The sequence below is a fragment of the Odocoileus virginianus genome, chromosome 2 (genome assembly GCF_023699985.2).
Source record: "Odocoileus virginianus isolate 20LAN1187 ecotype Illinois chromosome 2, Ovbor_1.2, whole genome shotgun sequence".
Classification (NCBI taxonomy): Eukaryota; Metazoa; Chordata; class Mammalia; order Artiodactyla; family Cervidae; genus Odocoileus; species Odocoileus virginianus.
Window position 1 is genome coordinate 27,980,162 of NC_069675.1, and position 23,077 is coordinate 28,003,238.

At 49.3% G+C, this 23,077-nt stretch overlaps 1 long non-coding RNA gene across 1 annotated transcript; it reads right to left on the minus strand.

The window, feature by feature from the left end:
- Window positions 1-642: 642 nt before the first annotated feature.
- On the minus strand, window positions 643-22,847 carry LOC110126491 (uncharacterized). The gene is made up of 3 exons (XR_011489905.1): window positions 22,486-22,847; window positions 21,253-21,329; window positions 643-761 (listed from the first exon to the last, which is right to left on the minus strand). It is a non-coding gene; the product is annotated as an uncharacterized lncRNA (long non-coding RNA).
- Window positions 22,848-23,077: the final 230 nt, after the last annotated feature.

Below are 23,077 nucleotides of genomic sequence, written 5' to 3' on the forward strand. Positions count from 1 at the left end.
TGAACTCTCACTTCCAAAGACAGTCGCATAGCACACACTTTAAGGGAGACCTGCACACCTCACACATCCCATGGGTGATCTCTGGTTCCCCTCCAGTCCAGACAGGGCAAAATAGAGCCTTGGGCCGCTACCCAACTCAGCTCACTGCTGTCTCAGTGCAGAAACCTTGGGAGAAATCCCAGCTCCAGCCAAGGAAAACAAGAGTCTGGCCTGGCTAAGCCAGATGGCTTCTTTCTCCCCACCTTCTGTCCCCCCCGACTGCTACCCTCTGGAGCCAGTAGGCTGTTTGGATAACCCCAGGACCCCTCTCCCACACCGTCCACAGCCAGGTGTTCATGCAGCATTCCAGAGCCGTGGCCAGGCTGTGGGTCGCTGCCTTTGAAACAGTGAGAAGTGTGAGGCTCTGGCTCCTAGGAGAGAGACCCCTTCAACCGGCCTTCCCTGAGCAGGAACCCCTTTTGGGAGGGGTGGTTGTCCTCCAAGGAGTTCACCTCCGCTCTCACTCCCGACCAGGAGCAGCACAGAGTTCCCATTCTACAGGTAAAGAAGAAGCTCTCTGATTTCTCCTATCATCCCCTCCAAGCCCCTCCACACTCCCTCAGGCCTCACCTCATGCTGAAATGCTGACTTGCCTGCTGGGCTCTGTGAAAAAAGACCTTCCCACCTTTGCGGATTCTGGTTCCAAAGTTTCACCAACTTCCTCTTCTTCGGATGAAGAACCCCAGTGTCTCACACAGTGTTTCCTTCCCTCTGGAACACCGCTGTTCAATAGAAATAAGATGCAAGCCACAGATGAGAGTTGCATCTGTATTAATATTGTCTAATAGCCACCTTTTTAAAAAAAGAAAAATGACATTCATGTTAATGATACATTTTATTTAACCCAATCTATTTATATCAACACAAGTGAATATTATCATTTCAACTTTTAATCAACAGAAAAACATTATCGATGTGCCCTTTTACATTCTTTTTCTCATGTTAAGTGTATTTGTTTCCTGGGGCAGCTATAAAAAACTACCACAAACAGGGTGGCTTAACATAATAGAAATTTATTCTCTCACAATTCTGGAGGTTGGAAGCCTAAAATCAAGGTGTCAGCGGGAAGCCCAGTGGTTAAGACTCCATGCTTCCACTGTAAGGGGCAAAAGAACTAAGATACTACATGCCATGTGGTGAGGCAAAAAAAAAAAAATTAAAAAAATAAAGGTGCAGCAGGGCCACGCTCCCTCTGCAGGCTCTGGGAAGAATCCTTCCTTACTTCTTAACTTCTGTTGGTTAGTCCTTGGTAGGTCTGCCGCCTTCACCATACTGCCTTTTTTCTTTCTGTGTCTTGATTTTCACATTGTCTTCTTATAAGGGTACCAACCACTGAAATTTGGGTTCACTTTAACCCAGTTAAATCTCATTTTAAATTAACCAGTTACATCTGCAAAGATTCTATTTCAATAAAGTCACATTTAGAGGTTCCAGATGGGCATGAATTTTAGGGGGACACCATCCAACCCAGTGCAATGTTGGATTCAACGTTATCAGGCCAGTAAAGTCCATGCCCCCTTCCCCATCTGATTTTTTACTCCTAAGTAGTCACTGTTGTCTATTCCATTGTCTTTGTCCCTTTGTTTTCACTTTGGTGACGCTTGGGGCAGGACCCCAGGTAAAAAGAAACAGGAAGGGGACTTTCATGGCAGTCCAGTGGTTAAGGCTTCATCTTTCCATGCAGGGGGTGTGGGTTCAATCCCTGGTTGGGGACCTGGGATCCCACATGCCTCATGGCCAAAAAACCAAAGCATAAAACAGAAGCAACACTGTAACAAACTCAACAAAGACTTTAAAAATGTGCCACATCAAAAAGAAAGCAAAAAAGAAACAGAGATTAATTTTAATTAACTTTAACCCAATATATCCAAAATATTGTCATTTCAACATCTAATCAATACAGAAAAAGCTAAACAATATATATTCTTTTTTCATACTAAGTCTTCAAAATCCCATCTGTGTGTGATACTTACAGCACATCTCAAACTAGACAAGTCACATGTCAAGTGCTCCACAGCTGTAGGGAGCTAGTGGTACCCAACTGGACAGTGTGGCTCAAGAAATTATTTAAAAAAAAAAATTGAGTCCTATGGTGATGCAGAGGACTCCACTGAGGTTGAGGGGCTCCAGGAGTGGAATTTCCTTGATGGCTTCACCACCTCCAGGGTCTCCTGATTATCTTTCATCTGTGTCTCCTGAGAAATCTCTAAAGTTAATCCAGAGTTACTGCCAGTCTCTTAAAGCTGCAAATGACCTTTCTCTTTCTCACACACTCACCACACACATACACACACACACACACACACACACACACTCATCCACATATCTTGGGAGTCTTTCAATTGCCTTCTGCTATGCATGGACCTCACAAAAAGTGACTCAACCTTACATAAGAATCTGAGGGGGCCCAGGAGTGTGACTCACCGCCTTGAAATTTCCAGTGGGTTACACATGTCTTCTTAGAAGATTTTTTTTTTTTTACTGTATCTTTAATGGTTGTCAAAAAGAAAAAATTTGGTGTGGGAGGCAGATTGGGTGAGAATCCCGCCTTGGGGCAGGAAAGGATAGTTGTGATGGATGGGAGGGCTCTGGGGCTGAGGACAAGGCCCTTTCAGTGTCAGGCTTCAGAAGGTTCTGAGGTGAAAAGAGGTCGCTTCCTCTTAGGACCGCAGGGCATTTCAAGATACCTCGGGTTACAATCACCTCAAATAGCAAGAATCAGCCCTTGGAGTCTCCGGAAAGGACTTTGATTTGGGAAGGTTTTACCAACTTCAGTGTCACTGCTGCCTAAAAAAATCCGCAGAGCATTGCAGGTCAGGGATTCCCAGCTCTGGCCATAAAATTCCTATGTCCAGTCATACCCCAGACCACTCAGTCATGTCCTGTGGAGATGGGGCCCAGGCATCAGTACTTTCTGTAGGTTTCCCAGATGATTGCAACATGCAGCCAGTAAGAAAACCCTGCTGGTGGGAGGGCCTGGGACCCTTTTACACCTGGGGGATAACTCCAGTCCTTGATGCCGTGTTTAGTTGCTAAGCCATGTCTGACTCTTTTGTGACCCCATGGACTATAGCCTGCCAGGCTCCTCTGTCCATGGGATGTCCCAGGCAAGAATGCTGGAGTGGGTTGCCATTTCCTTCTCCAAGGGATCTTCCCGACCCAGGGATCAAACCCAAGTCTCCTGCACTTGCAGGTGGATTCTTTACCACTGAGTCGCCAGGGAACACCCATGAAGCTTTATGCAGAAGCAGAATTGTTAGTTTACAGTTGGTGGCAGAGTCCCCCAGAGAATGAGTGCTTCTGTTGGCGAGGACCAGGATGTGTCCTTGGGTGTGAAATGCGAAGTCCCCAAGGAATGGCCCGCTTGGGCTGAAAGTGTGGATGGGTGCTACAGAATTGCATCATGAAAAAGAAATAGTAGGGGAATCTGAGAGTTGGGGCTGGCAGCTGGAAGGGAAGGGCACTGCCAAGGAGAACATTCAGGTATTCAACAGGTATCTGTGTGAAGCAATGGCCAAGAGTCTTAGAAGAGTGTGACAGGGACTTTCCTGGCAGTCCGGTCGCTAGGACTCCACACTTCCACTGCAGGGAGCACGGGTTCTGTCCTTGGTGAGGGAACTAAGATCTCACAGGCTGTGCAGCGCCGACACCCCCACCCCACCCCTCGCCCCCCGCCAAAAAAAGTATATGACCTTCTGTTGTAAGGCATTTGCTGGGTCATGGCACAAGATACCTCACTTTCCATCTTCATGCCTTTAGTGAGCGACAGGGCAGAGTATTCCAACGCTGAGGAAACAAGACAGCTGAACCCAGCCGGCTCTCACCCCCCCACACAGACATTCTCAGAGCTGCCGGGAGCACTGTTGGGTCTGCCACCATACCTGGTATATCAGGCAGGGGCCCAGCAGGAAACAGATGGCATGCTCAAAACGGATCATGTGAGAGAGTTGAATGAAGGGACTATTTACAGAGGTGTGGGCAGCCTTGTGTGTGTGAAAACAGTGGAGCTGGTACCAGCCCAGCACCATTAACTCTACTAGGCCTGAGGGGACAGAAACAGAACAGGCTGCCTGACGAGAGTCGTGGCCTTCTGTTTGAGGGGCACAGACAGCTCAGTGACCCCGCAGGGAGGGGGTCAGAGGAAAGACGTTATGAGCTGAATTGTCTCCCCCACCAAATTCCTGTTGAAGCCCTAACGCGCAGAGTTTCAGAATGTGCCTGTACTTGGAGCTAGAGCCTTCACAGAAGTGATTAAGTTTAGATGAAGCCATTAGGATGGGCCCTCATCCAAGCTGGCTGGAAACCTAATGAGAAGAGGAAGTCTGGACAAAGTGACACCAGGAACAGGAGTGCAGAGAGGAAAGATGGAGAGAGAAGACAGTGGAAACACAAGCCAAGGAGAGAGGCCTCAGAAGACACCCAACCTGCTGACACCTTGATCTTGCACTTTCAGCCTCCAGAGCTGGCAGAAATATATTTATGTTGTTTAAGCCACTCAGCCCATAGCACTCTGTTATGGCAGTCCTAGCAAAGGAATATAGATGAACTTTACCCTCCTCCCTCTTTACAAGCTCTGGCTGGTGCCCTCCACATTGGCCAAACCCAACCAAAAGACAGAGGGCATGAGAGCAAGTATGCACAGTCCACATGGGTCAGACCCCAGGGCGGAGAAGGTGGAGCCTGGACCGGGAGCAGCCGAGAGGATGTCCGTCTACCTGGGGGGTGGTGGGGGGGGGGGGCGGTGGGTGCTGAGCCAATTTAATGTGGTAGGACACAGGATGGTGTGGTGAAAGTAAGCCATCACTTGAACCAAGATTGGAAGAAAATAGAAAAAAACGATGATGTTTGTCAAGACAGTGGCTAATTTTTTTTTCAAAATTTCCTTTACTCATATAGTTAGGTTGTTTTCCAATAAAAACAGACAATCCAGAGGAGATTTTTCAGAAAAAACCGCTTGAACTTAAGAGTCTTTTTTTTTTTAATCCATTCAGCCAGTCTGTCTTTTGATTGGAACATTTAGTGCAATTACATTTTTAAAAATTATTGATAGGTTTGTACCTATTGGGGCTTCCATGGTGGCTCAAGTGGTAAAGATTCTGGATCCCCTGGAGAAGGAAATGGCAATCTACCCCAGTATTTTTGCCTGGAGAATCTCATGGACAGAGAAGCCTGGTGGGTTACAGTCCATGGGGTTGCAAAGAGTCGAACAGGACTGAGTGACTAACACTTTCACTTTTTTCTTGTACTAATTGCCATTTTGATAATTGTTTTCTGGTAGTTTTTGTAGAGTTTTTTTTGTTGTTGTTGTTGTCACTTTCTTCTTTTATTGCTCTCTTGTTATCTGATGACTATTTTTAGTATTTTGTTTGGATTCCCTCCTCTTTTTCTATGTGTATCTATTATAGGTTTTTGTCTTGTGGTTACCATGAGGTTCATATTAATATATATGTGTTTAAGTTGATTATTTCTTAAGTTCAAACCCATTCTAGAAATCTTACATTTTTCCTCCCCCACCCCTACTTTTAATGTTTTTGGCATCATATTTTATATCTTTTGTTTTATGTATGCCTTAACCTCTTATTATAGATGATTTTACTACTTTTGTCTTTTAACCTTCCTACTAGCTTTAGAAGTGTTTACTGTATATTTGTTTTCTCCTTTCATAATTTTCCTATTTCAAGTTGTGGATTTTTCTTTTCCACCTAGATAAGGCCCTTTAACATCTCGTATAAGGCTGATTTAATGATGCTAAACTCTTGTAGCGTTTGTTTGTCTGTAAAACTCTCTACTGTCCTTCAATTCTGAACATTCTCGTAAACATTTGGCTGGGTGGACAGCTGTTAGAGGGCAGGGATATAGTGGATGAGGGCAGGTAACTCCCTTGAAATATTACAAGCACCATTGGAAGTAAGGTGTCCAGGTGAACTGTGCAAGAGAGGCCCCTTCTTGCATATGACAAGTGATTCCCTAACCCTGGACTCCATCTCCACATGGGCACACTCAGGACACAATTCAGAGAGGAGCTGCCCTAAATGCCCCTCACTTGTGCTCCCAGAGCCCCTGGGGAGCTGCCATTCTAGACCCAGCCTGGTGCCCCCACTTTGGTCTCTGAGTGCCAGGCATGCCCTCCCCACTGGCTGCTAGCTGCCCTCCCCAGCCTTTCTCCCTCTCACGCTGATGCCCTCAGGCCAGTGCTTACCAGCCTGGCCCCTGCCCACCCCTTCCCTTGCTCAGCCTTTGGCCCCACAACCTGGGTTTTCCAGATTAGGAGGTGCAGATTGTTCTCATGGGTTCTCCTCTGGGGACCTCAGGCTGGGCCAGGTGGAGGGGTTCTGAGAAGGTATGTGTCTTTCTCACACAGAGCTGACATGTGTTCAGCTATTCCCCAAGCCTCCTTAACTTATAGGAATCAATAAGAGGAAACCAATACCATAGGACCACCTACCTCACCAAGTCATTGTGAGGGCTGCATGACAATCAAGACTGGGGTTCAGAACACATGGCATATAGACATGTCCAACAATGGGGAGATTACAACCAGATGCAAAAGCTAAAAGAGAATGACACCACAGGGACCAAGTAACCCAGCTATGGGACCCTCCAATGTGGGGAAGAGAACACACTTGCATTTTTTTGTGAAACAAGAAGTGATAAAAACCCCTTAGCAGAAAACCTAACTCAAAGCGGCTTAAGCAACCTTACATAACAAAAAATCACAAGGTAGGCTGGCTCCAGCAAGAGTTAATTAGCAGTTCAGTGACATCACCAAAGACCCAGGTTCTTTCCAGCTTTCTGCCTGGCTATCCTTGGTGCTATTGTCAGCCTTGGGCTGGTAAGTAGATGGTTAGAATGGTTCCAGGCACAATATCCAGAGGTGTAAGAGAGATCTCTTTGGAGAACGAGAAATCTTCTTCTGAAGCATCCCAAATAGATTTTCTCCTTGTATCTCATTGGCCAGAATTGGGTCACATGTCCAGGCCTCACCGGCAAGAGGAATGGAACCATCGTGATTGACTTGAACCAATCAGGACCCAACACATAAAGCTAAAGATAGGCCCAGCTGGGCTGAGGCATGTGGCCGGCTGGGGGAAAGTGGATGCTTGAATTAAGTCAGGTTCTATTACTGAGGAAGATGCTACACTCCAGCTGAGGCCAATTCCAGGAGCTGACACCTAGCAGGCACCAAACACTTAGAGTCATTTCCCTTTAAGCATCTTGCCGAAGGGCACAGAGCTATAAGTAGCCTGGCCGGAACTCACATCCACAGAGAGAACAAAAGGGCTAAAGATAAGCGGAGCTTATTCACAGTTGTCTCCCAGGGCAGCCCCTAGGAGGAAAAGCCTCCTTCTCTGGGTAACTGGCTATTTCGTCATCCTGCAAGTGAGGGCGACAGTAATAGCTTTGTGGAGCAGGGGTCCCCCTCCATTCCATGATGACCCCATGCATCCCGCCTCTGCCAACATCCAGTCAGCCCAGCTCTCACACCACAGCTGCATTTTTCCATCTCTTCTGTACAAAATAACTCCCCAAAGTTTGACAGTTTTTCCTCTGTGTTTGATTTATAGCTACAATTACAAGCCTTCCTTCACATGGCCCGCATGCCAACAGAGATCTTCTGCAAGTCAGCAGTGCTGCCATCCCAGCTTCTGGCTCTCATCCCCAGCATAAGTGCTGCAGACGACCCTTCCCTCCATATCCTGAGTCCCAGACCCTACTCACCACCCCACCCCCCACACCCAGATGCCTGGGTCTGGGCTGTATCAGAACTGGGCAACAAGTTAGGTGATCTCTTTTAACAGAGACCCTGAAAGACCGGAAAGGCTGCTCTCCCCACACAGCACCCACCTGGCAGGGCTCAGAGAGCATTGTCTGCAGTCAAGGGGGTGGGCTACCTCCCTAGTGAGATCTGTACCATATGCAGGGGGTTCCCATCCTGAAGGACAAAAAAGCCTCCAGGCTGTGTTTGATTAGTACCCCAGCTTAACTTCTGGCCCTTTTTAATGCTTCCTAAAGTAACCACTCTGAAGTCCAGGTCTCTGGTTCGAATCTTGGCTCTGCTTCTTCAACAAATTACTTACTTCTCTGTACCCCAAGTTCCTTCTGTAAAATGGGAATAAGGATAGTACCTTCCCTATAGAGCTATTCTTGGATTAAATAGAATTAGGTTTTGCATGTAGTATGTGTTCTCAATGTTCATTTTTATCATTATCATTATGGATGCCTAGTTTCTAATCCAGAGTGACTCTTGGGTACCACTCACTGAGCATCTGATGCTGCCAGGCACCCTGAGGATTGTGTGGGATCCCAGTCACCTTGGAAGACAGCACCCCTGTCCTGAAGATACCCAAACCCAGGCCTGAGAAGCTAGGAACTTGTCCAAGTTCTCAGTCAGGAAGTGGGAAAGCAGAGATTGCATCCCAGATCTGGCTGGGTCCACTTTTTCACTCCACCAACTGTCTTGCCACCCTATTTTATCTGAGCGATGTTTTTGGAGGACTTGGGGGCAACTAGAGAAAACTGAGATGTGGTAGAGGGACGCTGCCCAGTGAGAACACAATGCCACAATCCCAGGGCTCACCAGGCATCCTGGGACTCCTGAGAAAAGAAGGCGAGGTCTGCAGAACCCTCACCACCTCCTGCGTCTGTTGCTTTTGTTGTCTGGCACCTGATGCTCCACAGCGATCCTGGGAAACTTGGTAGGAGAACGGCCTCTGGGGTCACTGCAGGGAAGCAGGCTGTGGAATGAAACTCCAAGCATGTCAGGGCAGGGAGGTGCGGGTGTGGCCCTCAGCCGGGAGAGGAAAAAAGTTCTCTGTGTCCCTTCCCACCACACTTCTGGGCCAACTGGAGGATATAGATGGGGTCCGTATGCTAGCAGGCGGGGTCACTGAGCAGTAGGGTGTGGCCCCTTGCAGGTCAAGCCAGCGCAGTGCCCAGCAGGTAGGGGCTGAGTCTGGAGAGGAAAGGCCTAGGGGTTGCTCTTCCTTAGAAGAGGTGTCTCTCCACGTGTCTCCCTCTCCCCACTTGTTACAAGTAGCCCCAGGCAGCAATTCTCCCCCATCCCAAGTCTGCTCCATCCAGACAAGGTGAGCCTGAGTCTGATGCCAGGAAGGCCACCTAGGCCATGAAGCCTACATGTTACAACTGCTGCTTCTGGGCCGGCCTCTGCTTCCCTGACAGCTAGCTGCGGCCATGCCAGCATGGGGAGGCCCTTTGGTCCAGGTTCTGGGCCCTGATTCTGAGGGAAAAGGTGGTTCTGCATTGGTTCCTAGGTTTAGGGTCAAGGCTCCAGCCAGCAACAAAGTGCCCCAGAAATGGTGAAGGACAGGGGAGCCTGGAGCGCTGCAGTCCATGGGGTTGCAAAGCTACTACTTAATGACTGAACAATTTTGCTTGACCTTTTCCTGTGAGGCCTGGGAGGGGCGGGAGAGATTTGAACCCTTCTGGGTCCTCTGACCTGATATCCATCCTATGGCCACCTCAGTCTCCCTGTGACACTGAGAGTGGGTGGTGGCAGCTATACTAGAAAAAGGAAAGAAGAAAGAAAAAGGAAGATGGGTTATATCCTTGAGCCTCTGGAGATAGCAGGTTTTGTCTCTGGCCCCTGGGAGTTTGCACGCAAAAAGCCCATGCAATTCTTTGACATGCGACTCCCCCTACCCCCTGCCCGGGCCCCAAACCCAATGGCATTTAACTTAGCAAGGGAGACAAGTGCAAAAAAAAGAGACACTGGGGTAAGAGGAGAGGCTATGGGGACATGGAGAGCAGCAGCGATGGAGAGGTGGCGAGGGCACATGTGTCCCTAGCCCCGTGACACTAACAAAGCACCTGGCCTTAGGTCAGGCCTTTCCCGTCCTGTGACACAAGCTCTTATGACACCGAGGCAGCTCCGACAAACTGCCCTGTGTCACTCAGGAGGTCAGAGCAGGCTTCAGGACTTTTGGGGTGAGGATGTGACAGCCAAGGCCAAGGTCCAACCTTGGTGGGGGCTGGGGGGGTGCGGCTCCTCAGCAGCGACGTTGCAGGTTTGGAGGCCGAGGCTGAACCTGCAGTAATGGGTGACTATGCAGGGTGGGTGGGGCGGTCGCGGCTCTGGAGGGAAGGCCTCTGGGAACACAGCATTCTCAGGAAACAGCAGTTCCTGTTGTAAATCCTGGCTTGTCGCCTCCGACAGACTTCCTGACTGAGCTGCCAGGCCCCGGTGCTGGCACCTTCCCGGCATAAAGCAGGAGTGAGGACTGGCCCCCGTGAAGATCTGCTAAGTGGGCACTTGCCACAGGACCCCCACCCTGACTCCCTTGGGAATCTGTTCCTGCTGTGCTGGGGTACTCAGGGCTACTCCTGGGGGGCCAGGGTCATAGCCCCCAAACTGGTACTTCAGGAGCTGCGTTCTCATCCCAGTTGACATGCTGGGCAGGGCACACCACTTCTCAGCCTCGGTTTCCCTGTCGATAAACAAGATGCTGGATCTCAGAGCCCCTTTGGAGGTTCTGTTGTTTTTATTCAGTTGCTCAGTCGTGTCCGACTCTTTGTGACCCTCTGGGCTGCAGCACACCAGGCTTCTCTGTCCTTCACCATCTCCTGGAGCTTGCTCACATTCATGTCCACTGAGTCAATGATGCCATCCAACCATCTTGTCCTCTGTCACCCCTTTCTCCTCCTGTTCTAGATTCCTCTTTTGGAACCAGCGGTGCCACTTTAATAACTTGCCATGTATTCCTATGTTGGTTTATGTTTGGGTGTCCTCAAAGCTCCCATGGTAAGAAAGGCAGCCTTTCTCTCTCAGCAGGTCACAACTTCCTTGGGGAGAGGCCTCTGCCTTGATAACAGGGGCCGAAGCTCTTTCTGCCTCCGAATTATATTCAACTCAACAAGCACTGGCTGGGCCATGCCATGTGCCTGACTCTGGGCTGGGCATCACTGAGCTCAAGGACCTTCCCTCCAGGAGTTCTTAGTCTAGTATGGGAGACAAGCAATAAAACCTCCCTGAGATAAGGGTAAGAGAGTGGGTCAGGGAAGGAAACAAACGGCTCGGTCAGGGAGGTCAGGGAAAGTTTCACAGTGGAGGTTTCCTAAACTGGGTCTTGAAGGGTGAATAGGAGTTCAGTAAACTAAAGCACAGGCAGAGGAATAGAAAGTGCAGAGGCACAGAAGTATGAAAGAGTGTCACAGGGGAGACCTGCAAGAGTCTGAAATGGGATGACAGTAAGGGGGAGAGAAACACCAGGGATGAGGCTGAGGCTGTAGGGAGGGCAAAACAAGAAGGCCTGGTGAGTGGGCAGCCTAAGGGAATAGAGCTTCATCCTGAGGGCCACAGGAAGCCATAGAAGGGTTTAGGCAGATGATGTGAAGATCTGTTTCTCAGACAAAACCTCTGTAATATGGAGAGCAGGGCTTTCCTGATAGCTCAGCTGGTGAAGAATCCGCCTGCAAAGCAGGAGACCTGGGTTCGATCGATCCCTGGGTTGGGAAGATCCTCTGGAGAAGGGAAAGGCTACCCACTGTGGTATTCTGGCCTAGAGAATTCCATGGGCTGTATAGTCCATGGGGTCACAAAGAGTCGGACACAACTGAGCACCTTTTTTTCTTCATGGAAAGCAGATCAGGGGAGAGGGTGGATGTGGGAGCGAGTGGAAGCTGAAGGCTACTGGGAGCTATTGCAGGAGCCCAGGAAGAAGCAAGGAGGACTGGACACAGCCTTAGCACTGGTGGGTGTGGAACCAGCAGTCGCCCAGGGGACAGAGGCAGCAGGAGCGGACGCCATCACAAGTGGTTGGGAGAAAGAAGGTCCCCAAGGCACCAGCAACCAGTTAGATGTGCTTCGTGTCATGGGCAGGCATGATTTCTGCATACCCAGTGAAGCTGCTCTCAAAGGTAACACACCTGGGTTCCCCGCCACCTTCTCTGACCACACAGTTCACTCCTTGTGCTCTCCTGGGGGGACAGCCTGTGACCCCAGCCTACCCAACCCAACTTAAAACAGCTTTCTGGGTCTCCAACAGCTTCCTGCCTTCTTCTGTCTTGTGGCCCAGAGTTCTGGTTCCCCTGACAAGAGGCAGAAATTCGAGGAGCTGGGGAGAGATCAAGGGATCCACCCACAGTCCCACCAGTCCAGCAACTTCCAGTCCCAGGGCTCCTCCACACCCGAGCCCACCCCTTAGGCCTGTGCTTCTCAATGGGGACAATTTGTCAAGTCCTGAGACATTTAGGGCTGCAGGGACAGGAGATGCAACTGGCATCTAATGGGTAGAAGGCGGGTGTGCTGCAGTACCTCCTGAAATGCACAGGGTGGGCTTTACCACAAAGAATTATCCAACCCCCAAAGTCAACAGTGCTAAGGCTGAGAAACCCTGCCTCAGATGGGGTGTCAGGGTGCCCCAGCCCACAGAAGCCAGCAGGAGCCCAGATGCTTGAGCAGGGCTCCCAAGAAGGTGTCCCAGTGATAAGCACAATCCCACCAAGAGCAAAAGTTGGCGTCTGTGTTCCCAGGGCCCTGATGCGGCTCGAGGGGCAACCAGCCCCGGGTCCCCCAGGGGTAGAGGCACGGCCAGGCCTGGACCCCACCTCTCGGGCCTCCTCGGCCAAGTTCCAGAAGAGCCCCTGAGTCCTCTCTGATGTTCAGTACCTGCCCAAGTTTGAGGGGCTCCTCCCCGCCACCAGCAGCCCCACTCCAGTGAGCTAGGGGAATTTGCTTTCTTCTTTGGAGTTTATGGCATGTTCAGCTGTCTCTGATACTGTGGGCCACAGGGACCCGAGTCAGCACAGGTCAGGTGCAGCCGAGTCCATCTCCACTGGCAGGGTTTGGAGTGTTTTGGCAACTTGCTCAAAACACACACGCACACACACACAATGAAAGCAGGGCTGTCTCCAGGACATGTGTCTGCCTCACTGTGGCTCACTTTTGTTTGTTTATAGACCAAACTAGCCTGCCTTTGCTGTTGGTTTAGTCTAACCCCCACTCAACTTTGACCCCCACCCCAGCCCTGGGGCCTCTGAGGCCCCTCTGCCTGGCTGGTCTCTCCCGTCCTGAGCCCGGGACGCAGATTCTAGAGCCCCCAGGGTGCCCGGCCTGAGCCTGGCAGAATCTGCTGCACGTTAAGCCACTTGAAGAGGAAATGTGCCATCAGACCGGTTGGGGTTGGAGAACAGGCCTCAGAGAGCAGACAGCAGGACTGTCAGGCTTGGAGTCCAGCTGTACCCCTTCTGCTCTGGGACCTCAGGCAAGTGCGTTCCATCACCTCTCTGTGCCTGCCTTCGAGTCTGGAAAAGGGGTTGGAATAGCAGGGCTGAGATGAGAACGCCCAGCTGCAAAGTACTTAGAGTGGCCAAGCGCTAGATCACAGGAAGAGCTCTCATGATTAACACGTGCCTTGGTGCTCCTCTGTGAAATGTGAGCACTAGAGTCCTGGCCTTTGGTCCACCCCAGTCCACGTGGGGGTGAAGACCAGCCCCCTTTCTGACCAGATCCAAGATCAGCCTCCCCCACTCACCTCCCAGGGCACTGACCAGGCAAGAAAAGGGAGAGGGCAGTTTTTCCGGCAGAGGCTGTTGTATTCCTTCTTCTTCGACGGGTACTGCTCTGAGGAAGAGTCAAACACCTCTTTGCTATAAATGCATTGTTCATTGGTGGGGGTAGGAGGTGGGGCTGGGACAGTAAAGCCTGGCTCTTATGTCTGGTCCACAGAAAGACTGTGGGCCTCACTTTCAGAGCCTGGATCCCCCTCTCTGTTCTTCAGGTCAGCCCCTCTCCACACGCTAGCCCCACCTTCCCAATCACCCCATCCACAGCCCCCAAGACATCTGTGAGCCTATCTCTGGGCAGAGGGGAAGGGGCATCCCCCACCGCCCCTTCTGAGGTTGAGGAGGTCAGACTTCTTTCTTTTCCAGGTTTTCACGATCTCTATTTCATTTCTGTCTGTCCTTGTCTATCTGAAATGTACACATTTCTACACAAGTTCAGTCTTCTGCCACAGTCCTCATGGGTCAACACACAAGATTTCTATTCCCCATACCATAACTTTGTCTTAGCACTTCCAACCCTAGGACACAATACTGGGACCCCATCAACTTCACCCCAGAAGACAATGTACCTTTTCTCTTTCCCAATTCCCAAGCTTCCTCTCCATCCTCTCCCTGCCCTCCCCAACCCCAGCACAACAGTCCCACTGCCTTTTTTTTTTATTCCTCACCTTCGCCCTATGGTTCTATTTCCTCCCCCAAGCTGGCCCTACAGGAAACTGCCTGTTCCCTGGGTGAAGGAATGGTCCAGTCTTTAGAACATCCTTATAGCTTTAATAATACTAGACAGCATATTAAAAAGTAGAGACATCACTTTGTTGACAAAGGTTTGTATAGTTAAAGCTATGATTTTTCCAGTAGTCACATACAGATGTGAGAGTTGGCTCATAAAAAAGGCTGAGTGCTGAAGAATTGATGCTTTCAAACTGTGGTGCTGGATAAGACTCTTGAGAGTCCCTTGGACTGCAAGGAGATCAAACCAGTCAATCCTAAAGAAATCAACCCTGCATATTCACTGGAAGGACTGATGCTGAAGCTGAAGCTCCAGTACTTTGGCCACCTGATATGAAAAACTGACTCATTGGAAAAGACCTGATGCTGAGAAAGATTGAGCACAAAAGAAGAAGGGGATGGCAGAGGATGAGATGGTTAGATAGCATCACTGACTCAATGGACATGAGTTTGAGCAAACTTCAAGAGATAGTGGAGAACAGAGGAGCCTAGTGTACTATAGTTCATGGAGTGGCAAAGTCGTACACGACTGACTGACCGAACAACGATAATACAGCCTTGATATCCAGTCAACCAATCTGTGACCAATCACCCTCATCAAGAGGACTCTTTAGTTCCTCTTCACTTTCTGTCATTAGAGTAGTGTCATCTGCATATCTGAGGTTGTTGATATTTCTCCCAGCAATCTTGACTCCAACTTGTAATTCATCCAGCCCAGCATTTCACTTGATGTACTCTGCATAGAAGTTAAATAAGCAGGGTGACAATATATAGCCTTGATGTACTCCTTTCCCAATTTGGAACCAGTCTGTTGTTCCATGTCCAGTTCTAACTGTTGTTTCTTGTCCTGCATACAAGTTTCTCAGGAGGCAGGGAAGGTGGTCTGGTATACCCATCTCTTTAAGAATTTTTCAGTTTTTGTGATCTGCACAAAGGCGTTAGCATAGGAAATAAATTTTTATTTATTTATTTCTTTGAGTGTGCCAGGTCTTGGTTGCAGCCCATGGGATATTAGATCTTCATTGCGGCATGCAAGACCCTTTAGTTGAGGCTTGCAAATTTAGTTGCAGCATGTGGGATATAGTTCCCTGACCAGGGATCGAACCCAGGTCCCCTGCTCTGGGAGCTTGGAGTCTTAGCCACTGGACCACCAGGGAAGTCCCCCTGGTCTTTTAAATGATCTATAATTAATAATGTTGTTTTTGTTATTTAGCACTTTCTCATCAAAGGACTCATTTATTCCTTGCAATCATCTGACAAATAAGGCCACGTTTAAGGCGTCTCATGAGTGGCCCCAGTGAGATTAGCAGAAACCTTGGATTCCTCTGCCCACTTTGGGTTCCCATTGCCAATGTTAATTAATTGTTATGAAGGATGGGAACAGGAAGGGGAGAAATTCCATTTTCCTTCTTAGACCAGGGATGCCCTGAAAATATTGCCTATGGCTATCTCAAAGGCAAAGCCCCCTTCTCCTCCAATCTGGGACATTCCCAAGCTACTGACATAAGGGTCTGAATATCCGGTTGCCCAGAACAGTGGAAGCCTGCTCTAGAATGCAGCGACATCTTCTCTGAACTGAAGCCTGGCCCCCAAATGGCAGCCTTTCTGTATACCTCCACCCCATGATGAGAATTTAAAACCACCCTTTCCTAGGCACACCACATGAGACCTTTGGCTCCTGGTTGAATGTCTGGCCTCTCGCATTCCCCCACCCTCATTTCATTACCCTAGAACATGGCAGAGCCACAGTGAATGCCTGATAAAAATACTGGCAGCAGAAGAAGGAATCGGCTTCTCTGGCACAGTGTTCTCAGGAGTAGCTGAAGGGAATCAAGCTGCCAGCAGGGACCAGAGCAGCCTCTCCCCTCAGTCTCCAGCCCTGAGCTCAGGGCCAGATGAGGAGGAAGGAGCGGGGAGCCAGAGGAGAGTAAAGGTGATGACAGGGGGTCAAGGTGGTGGGAGGAAATGACCCCAAAGGTCCAAAGCCCACTCTGACTTTTCAACGGGGAGTTTCTTCTGCTCCCCCAACCATTCCTCACTCCAACCTCACTTTGCACAATCGATGGATTCCTGAGAAGATGCCAGGAAATGATTTTTTTTTGGGAAATCATACCCTATTCTGAATGCCCAGTGGGGAATGCAGTGTTGAAATACATCTTCCGTAAATCCTTTTGTAATGTAACACCCCCTCCCGTCACCCGCATTGCCCAGAAGTTTCTCTTGGATGCTCCCCCACGTCCTACACTAATGAGCTGCCCCCCTCCAGGATCACCTGGTTTGGAGGTAGAGGCCAGGCTGGGGGGGGGGGGGGTCGTCCATCTCAGAAGACAGAAAGGACAGCTAGTGAGATGTCCGCCCCTTGCCGACAGGACCTTAGCCCTGCAGTGCTGAGTCACAAGCTATGAGTCACCCAGCATTGTTTGTGCGGATGAGCCTGAAGGGATCAGACTGTGGGGAAGTGGACTTTTCTCATCTCCCTTTGGGGTTATGAGTTTGTGTGTGTGTGTGTGTGTCTGTGTGTGCATCTGTGTGTGTGCACACACGGGGCAGCGTGTACACAGAAAGTCACTTTCCTAACACATCTGGGGTAAAAATGACTATCCTTCAGTCACAAGCCTGTGTCTTAAGATAACAGGGTCAAGGCTTTACAACATTAGCCTCTGGGACCATCCCTTAGGGATGCTATAGGGAACTGCTCTCCCAGCTCTCCCAAGCAGGGCTCCCCTCCTCCTCTGGGTCACCCCCTCCCCTCTTACCAGTCACTGAGTTCCTTAAGGGAAGCAGCTGTGCCTCATTCATCTTTGTTCACCTGGCAGAGTGCATTGCATACAATCAGTTCAGTTGCTCAGTCGTGTCTGACTCTGCGACCCCATGGACCGCAGCACGCCAGGCCTCCCTGTCCATCACCAACTCCCAGAGCCTACTCAAACTCATGTCCATTGAGTCGCTGATGCCATCCAACCATCTCATCCTCTGTCATCCTCTTCTCCTCCTGCTGGTCCTTTAATGGACCAGAACCTGGTGGTCCGGAGTCAATGATAAGAAAGTAAGAGAAAGAGGCTGATATCCCCTGGTTTACGCGGAAAGCCAGTGGAGTTCTGTTCTCAGGGCTCGCGCCGCTGCACGTAGGCACCAGGCGCCCTCTCGAGTGGGTGAAGGCGCAGTGTGCCTTCTCGAGAGGGTCTTAGAAGCCCGGGCAAGAAAGTGAGTTCAGCGGGCTTCCGCGCTCCAAGGAATTAGCCAGAAATAAGAGAGATAGAACAGAAAGAATAGAAAGAAAGAAAGACACGGGGACCCAAGCTCTGATGGAGCAAAGGTGTTTTAATCAACATGGTGTGTGCATATATACTGTCTTACAAGGTGGTTATTCTCAGCAAAGATAAAAATTCCAGACTTACAAAACATAAGACATCCCTATCAAAGAGAGAGTTGCAATCACCTTTTATCGTATGGTTCATAAGAAGGAAGAGGGTACTTATCACCGTAATGAGAAATGCCAGGATTCTTCAGCCCTGGGAAAGGCATGCCTCTCCTCTTAATTCCTGAATATTCAGGAATTAATAAGGGCCAGAGGGTTCCTGACAGATCCAAAACAACACACAGGAAGCCTCTTGTTAAATGCTTCCTGACATCCTCCCACCTTCAATCTTTCTCAGCATCAGGGTCTTTTCAAATGAGTCAGTTCTTCACACCAGTTGGCCAAAGTATTGGAGTTTCAGCTTCAGCATCAGTTGCATACAATGGATGCTCCCTGAGTACTTTTAGGCCAATGTCCCAAGGCCAGTGCTGACCTTTTCCCCTGCTGTTCCCTACAGTTAATGTGCAGAGCTTGCCTCTGTGGAAACCTGAGCTCCCCTTAGCGGACAGGGCCGAGAGCAGTGGCTCTCCACATGCCTCCCCGACCCAATTGGGAAAACCAAGACTGGAGGTGTGTGTTTTATGATCCAGGGAGCATTCTGAAGAACACAAACCCTACAAGCAGAAGAGCTTGTTTCTGAATTGATTGGGATGTGTTTGGCTACTCACACCGCCCACTAGAGTTGGCCTCAGAGAATTCACTTTAAGGAATAGAGGGCATCTTAAACCAACGATGAAAGTGAAAGTGTTAGTTGTCAGTCGTGTGTGTGTGTGTGTGTGTGTGTGTGTGTGAGAGAGAGAGAGAGAGAGAGAGAGAGAGAGAGACTCTTTGTGACCCCATGGGATGTAGTCCACCAGGCTCCTTTGTCCATGGAGTTCTCCAGACAGGAATACTGGAGTGGTTGCCATTCCCTTCTCCAGGGGATCTTCCAAACCCAGGGCTCAAACTTGGGTCTCTTGGATTACAGGCAGGTTCTTTACCATCTGAGCCACCAGGGAAGCCCCAAACCAAGGATAAGAGCCTTAGAAATTACCCAAAACATTTTTCTATACAAATGTGGGTACAAGTACAAGTTTTTACAAATAAGAAATCAAACTGTACATTCACTCTTTTTTTCATTCAACAATATATTACATTCTTTTGTGTTAATAAACTTAGACTTAAAACTTCATTCATTACCGGTAGTGCTTCCATTGTAAGGACAAGTCAGGGTTAGATGCACGTGCTTTGTTGTATGACAGCTTATTTGTCACTTTAACATGGAAAAGAACACTAAGAAAGAACACTTATATACACATCTTGAGTGATCATCTCCATCAGATGGTTATTGACAGTAGCATTGCTGGACTATGGGGTAGACATTGGGGTTTTCAAGTGTTTTTAAGCATGTCACCTACTTCTCCCCAAGTAAAAATTGTACCAATGAAACCCTCTCTCCGGCAGCCATGAGAGTGTACATTCCCTCAGGCCTCACTGACATTGGGTCCTATGAGCCTGCAAATGATTTTCAAAGAATCAATCAGTCATAAATAAATTTTTGCCTCCCTTGCTTGGAATACACTTCACAGGCAATGATCCAGACTCCTGGGGAGGGACTGATGTGACTGAACAGCTTCTACCACGTGTCAGCCATGAGACACATTTGCTGTCATTTAATCCCATGAGGTAGATACTATTGTTCCCATCTTACAGATGAGCAAGTAAAGGTTCAGAGAAGTTGAGTGACTTATCCAAGGTCACACAACTGGGAAATAGACAGAACCAGGCTTTGACCTCAGGTCTGAGAACAAGGCCCGTGACCTCTCTCCGGATGGCTCCTGGGGACACAAAATAATTTGGCCTTAATCCACACCTTCCAGCCACACTTTAGCCACACCAGTCCCCTTCAAAGGGTGGACCCCCTGTGTTAACATGGCCACTGCTAGATGGTGGAGTCAGAAGTGATTTTTTTTATTGTTTATCTGTACTTTCCATCACAGCAATGTTTTACTTATTTACTAAAGAAACAGAAGGAAGATTTAATTTCTTAAAAACATCATTGTCAAGATTCTCTTGGAGAAAAGAGAGTCCCCTCAGCAGTGTTTCCCAGTGTTCCTAGAAACACACCACACTCACATACATGCTATGATAACCTGTCTGTAGGTAGGAAGGAGCAGAGCACCTCAAAAACATTTGTAACCTTCCAACGCCATGAAGGAAGACTGGGGCCAAGCTCACACACAGTCAATTCTCCTACAACAGTCCACTGGCCTTTGAGGATGTCCTAGAGCTACTGCTGGCCTCTTTCTCCCCCAGGGTCCTGACTTCCCTTGACTCAGGCAAGCTGTCTCTGGCATAGACCCCCAACCAGCCAGCCTCTAGGGAAACTGCTGGAACCAAACGACTCCAGCAGCTGCAGTTAAATGACCAGACCTTCCAAAATAAGCAAAGGGAAGCTGAGGGAGTCAGGACTGCCAGCATCAATGAAGGAGTCAGCTGAGGGAAGCAGAAGGGTGGGGTGGGGTGGGAGTGGAGGCAGAGCCTGGGAACCTATCGCTCAGGGGACCCAGGGGGCAACAGGGGTTGGTCTAAGAAAAGGGTAGCAACTAGGAGACAGGATGGAGGGCGGGGCAGGAACTTCCCCCACTATATCCACATCCATATGCATCTACCAGAATACATGCTGGTTTGGGATTTCTGCAATATATTTAAAATTTACAGGACATGTGGTATACATTGGATGGATGGATGGAAGGGTGAATGGATGGGTGGATGGATGGATGAATGGAGAACTGACTAAACAAAACAAAGAATGCATACATTGATGGATAACTAATAAAAAGGTTTGGTTCCTTTGAAGGTCAATAATACCAAGGTGAATCAAGAGTCGTAAAAATGCTCATTGAGTCCCTAATCCAATTCTTGTGAATTCACTCTAAGGAAATAATTCAGAGCAGAAAATTTCTCTGGCCCCAAAAGGCTGTAGTAGCATTGCTTCTAACATAGCAACACCAGAATGGCCTAAATGAGAGATGATCTGGCGCTGATGAGTAAATTACAGTAAAATGTTGTATTATGCAGTCATTCAAATGATAACCAGAATAACAGTGTTAAATAAGGTAACCTTATTTCTGAAATAATAGTAAGTAATAAAAGGAATTTAAAATGTGTAAGTTTGTAGAGCTTTGTTACAAATTGGTGGAAAGGTATTTAATGGAAAGAACATTATAGGCTCCAACATTGGAAGATCCATATTAAGGCCCACTTGCATCTCAGATGTGGTGCTTCATACCTTTAGCCTCACTTCCCACAACCCTGAAGTGGGGATGATGCACACGTCATTTCCTTGTTGGGAGGCCTTAGTGATTATATGACAGTGCTTTGTAAGCTCTACAGTGCAAGTCACACACTAGTCAATTTCTGGATTGAGATTAGAAGGAAGAAAAATAAATACAGTGATGGGGTTAGAACTGGTGTTCAGAAACATGCAAATTAAAACAAATATAATACAATATTTCACCCATATCAGATTGCCAAATGCCACCAAACAAAGAAACAAAAAGCACACAGAGAATGTCTTCAAGTCTCAAGTAAATGGAACCCGAACCCCAGCTTGGGCTACCCACCTTGGCCAGGCAGTGCTGGGTCAGAGAAGTACAAAGTGGTTCCATGGAGGGGCATCCAAAGACAGAGAACTCGCTCTCTGAGAAAATAAACCAACAAGTTCAGATTCACTGAGCTTGGCGCACCTGCAGTGTCTCACTGCCTTCGTGGATTTAGGGTGATAGCAAATACAAACCTAGTGTTTGCCCTGGCCCAGTAACTTTACAAGAGCTTTCTTATGTGTTAATTAATCTTTCTAACAGTCCATTGGGGGCTTTCCTGGTGGCTCAGTGGTAAAGAATTCACCTGACAGTGTGGGAGATGCAGGTTCGATCCCTGGGTTGGGAAGATCCTGGAGAAGGAAATGGCAACCCACTTGAGTATCCTTGCCTGGAAAATCCCATGGACAGAGGACCCCAGCGGGCTACAGTCCACGGGGTCGCAAAGAGTTGAATATGGCTTAGAGACTAAATAACAACATCCCATTGAAACAGATACTATTATCCACATTTTGGGGGAGTTTAGCTGGTCCCAAGACCACCCACTTGTGACCAGGAAAACCAGGATTAGGAACCCTCGCCACCTCTCACACACTCTCTCCAACATGCCTACTTCAATCTCCTGAGATCACCAGTCTAATAGCTGCAGACCTGAAGCCACAGCGCAGGCAACTCTGGCCCCACTGCAGCACTCTGGCTGGAGGACAAACCAACTGGTCAGTCAGCAGTTGGCCATTTTTTGCGGTGAGTAGGTATCTTTGCTGCGCTGGAGCAGAGGACCAAGCCTGGATGAAGCCCAGATCTTCACACCCTATCCGCCCTCTTCCCGGGTACCCTGCGTCCCCACCACCAGTTCTTGGATTTCTCAGTGCAGCACCTTGATCCTGGGGAGGGAGCTCCCGATGCCAGGTTTTCTCCCTCCTGCCGGCGGGTGGACACGAGTTTGAGCAAGCTCCGGGAGTTGGTGAAGGACAGGGAGGCCTGGCATGCTGCAGCTCATGGGGTCGCCAACAGTCCGACAAAACTGAGCGACTGAACTGAGACTGCACTCCCAGGAGAGGCCTCCAGGGGGCGCCCTCATCCCCCAAGTCCGGAGGGCCTAGGGTGCGGAGTCCGCGCTGGGCACCAAGCCTGGGGTGATGGTTGGAACACAGGAACTAGCTCTGTGACCCAGAGAAATAGCTTGGCTTCTCCTAGCCTGTCTCCTCATGTGTCAGGAGGAAGAATGATAGCTATTTTGTACCCGGGTCTACTTACCACATCGGGTTGCAGGGGCGGAGTAATGGAGGCCCTTGAGCCTGCCACTGGGCTTTCCCTTGTGGCTCAGCGGGTAAAGAATCCGCCTGCAATGCGGAGGCCTGGGTTCGATCCCTGGGTTGGAAAGATCGTCTGGAGAAGGGAACAGCTATCCACTCAGTATTCTGGCCCGGGGAATCCATGGACTGTATAGTCCATGGGGGTGGCAAAGAGTCGGAAGGGACCGAGTGACTTTCACTTTCTTTCTCTTTTCAGCCTGCGGCTAGGCGGCTCGGTCTCAGGGAGGAGCCCTGCGTCTGGGCTGTAGGCGCTAAGAGGACAGGGCTTCTTGGCAGGGAAAGGGAAAGGGCCTGAAATCCCCCCAACAGTATGATCGCTGGCCCTGACCCCAGCTGTTTGGAATTGAGCTCACAAGGATTTCTCGGCTCCCGCTGCAAGTAAAACGGTGTTGGTGTGTTTGGGGCCCTGTTGGGGCCGGGGGGGGGGGGGGGGGGGGGGGGGGGGTGGGGGTGGGGGGGATGAGGCAAAGGGGAGCAGCAGTCAGGTTAAATGAACCCTCACCCGCTAGGCACCGGCTTTTTCACGCTCACTG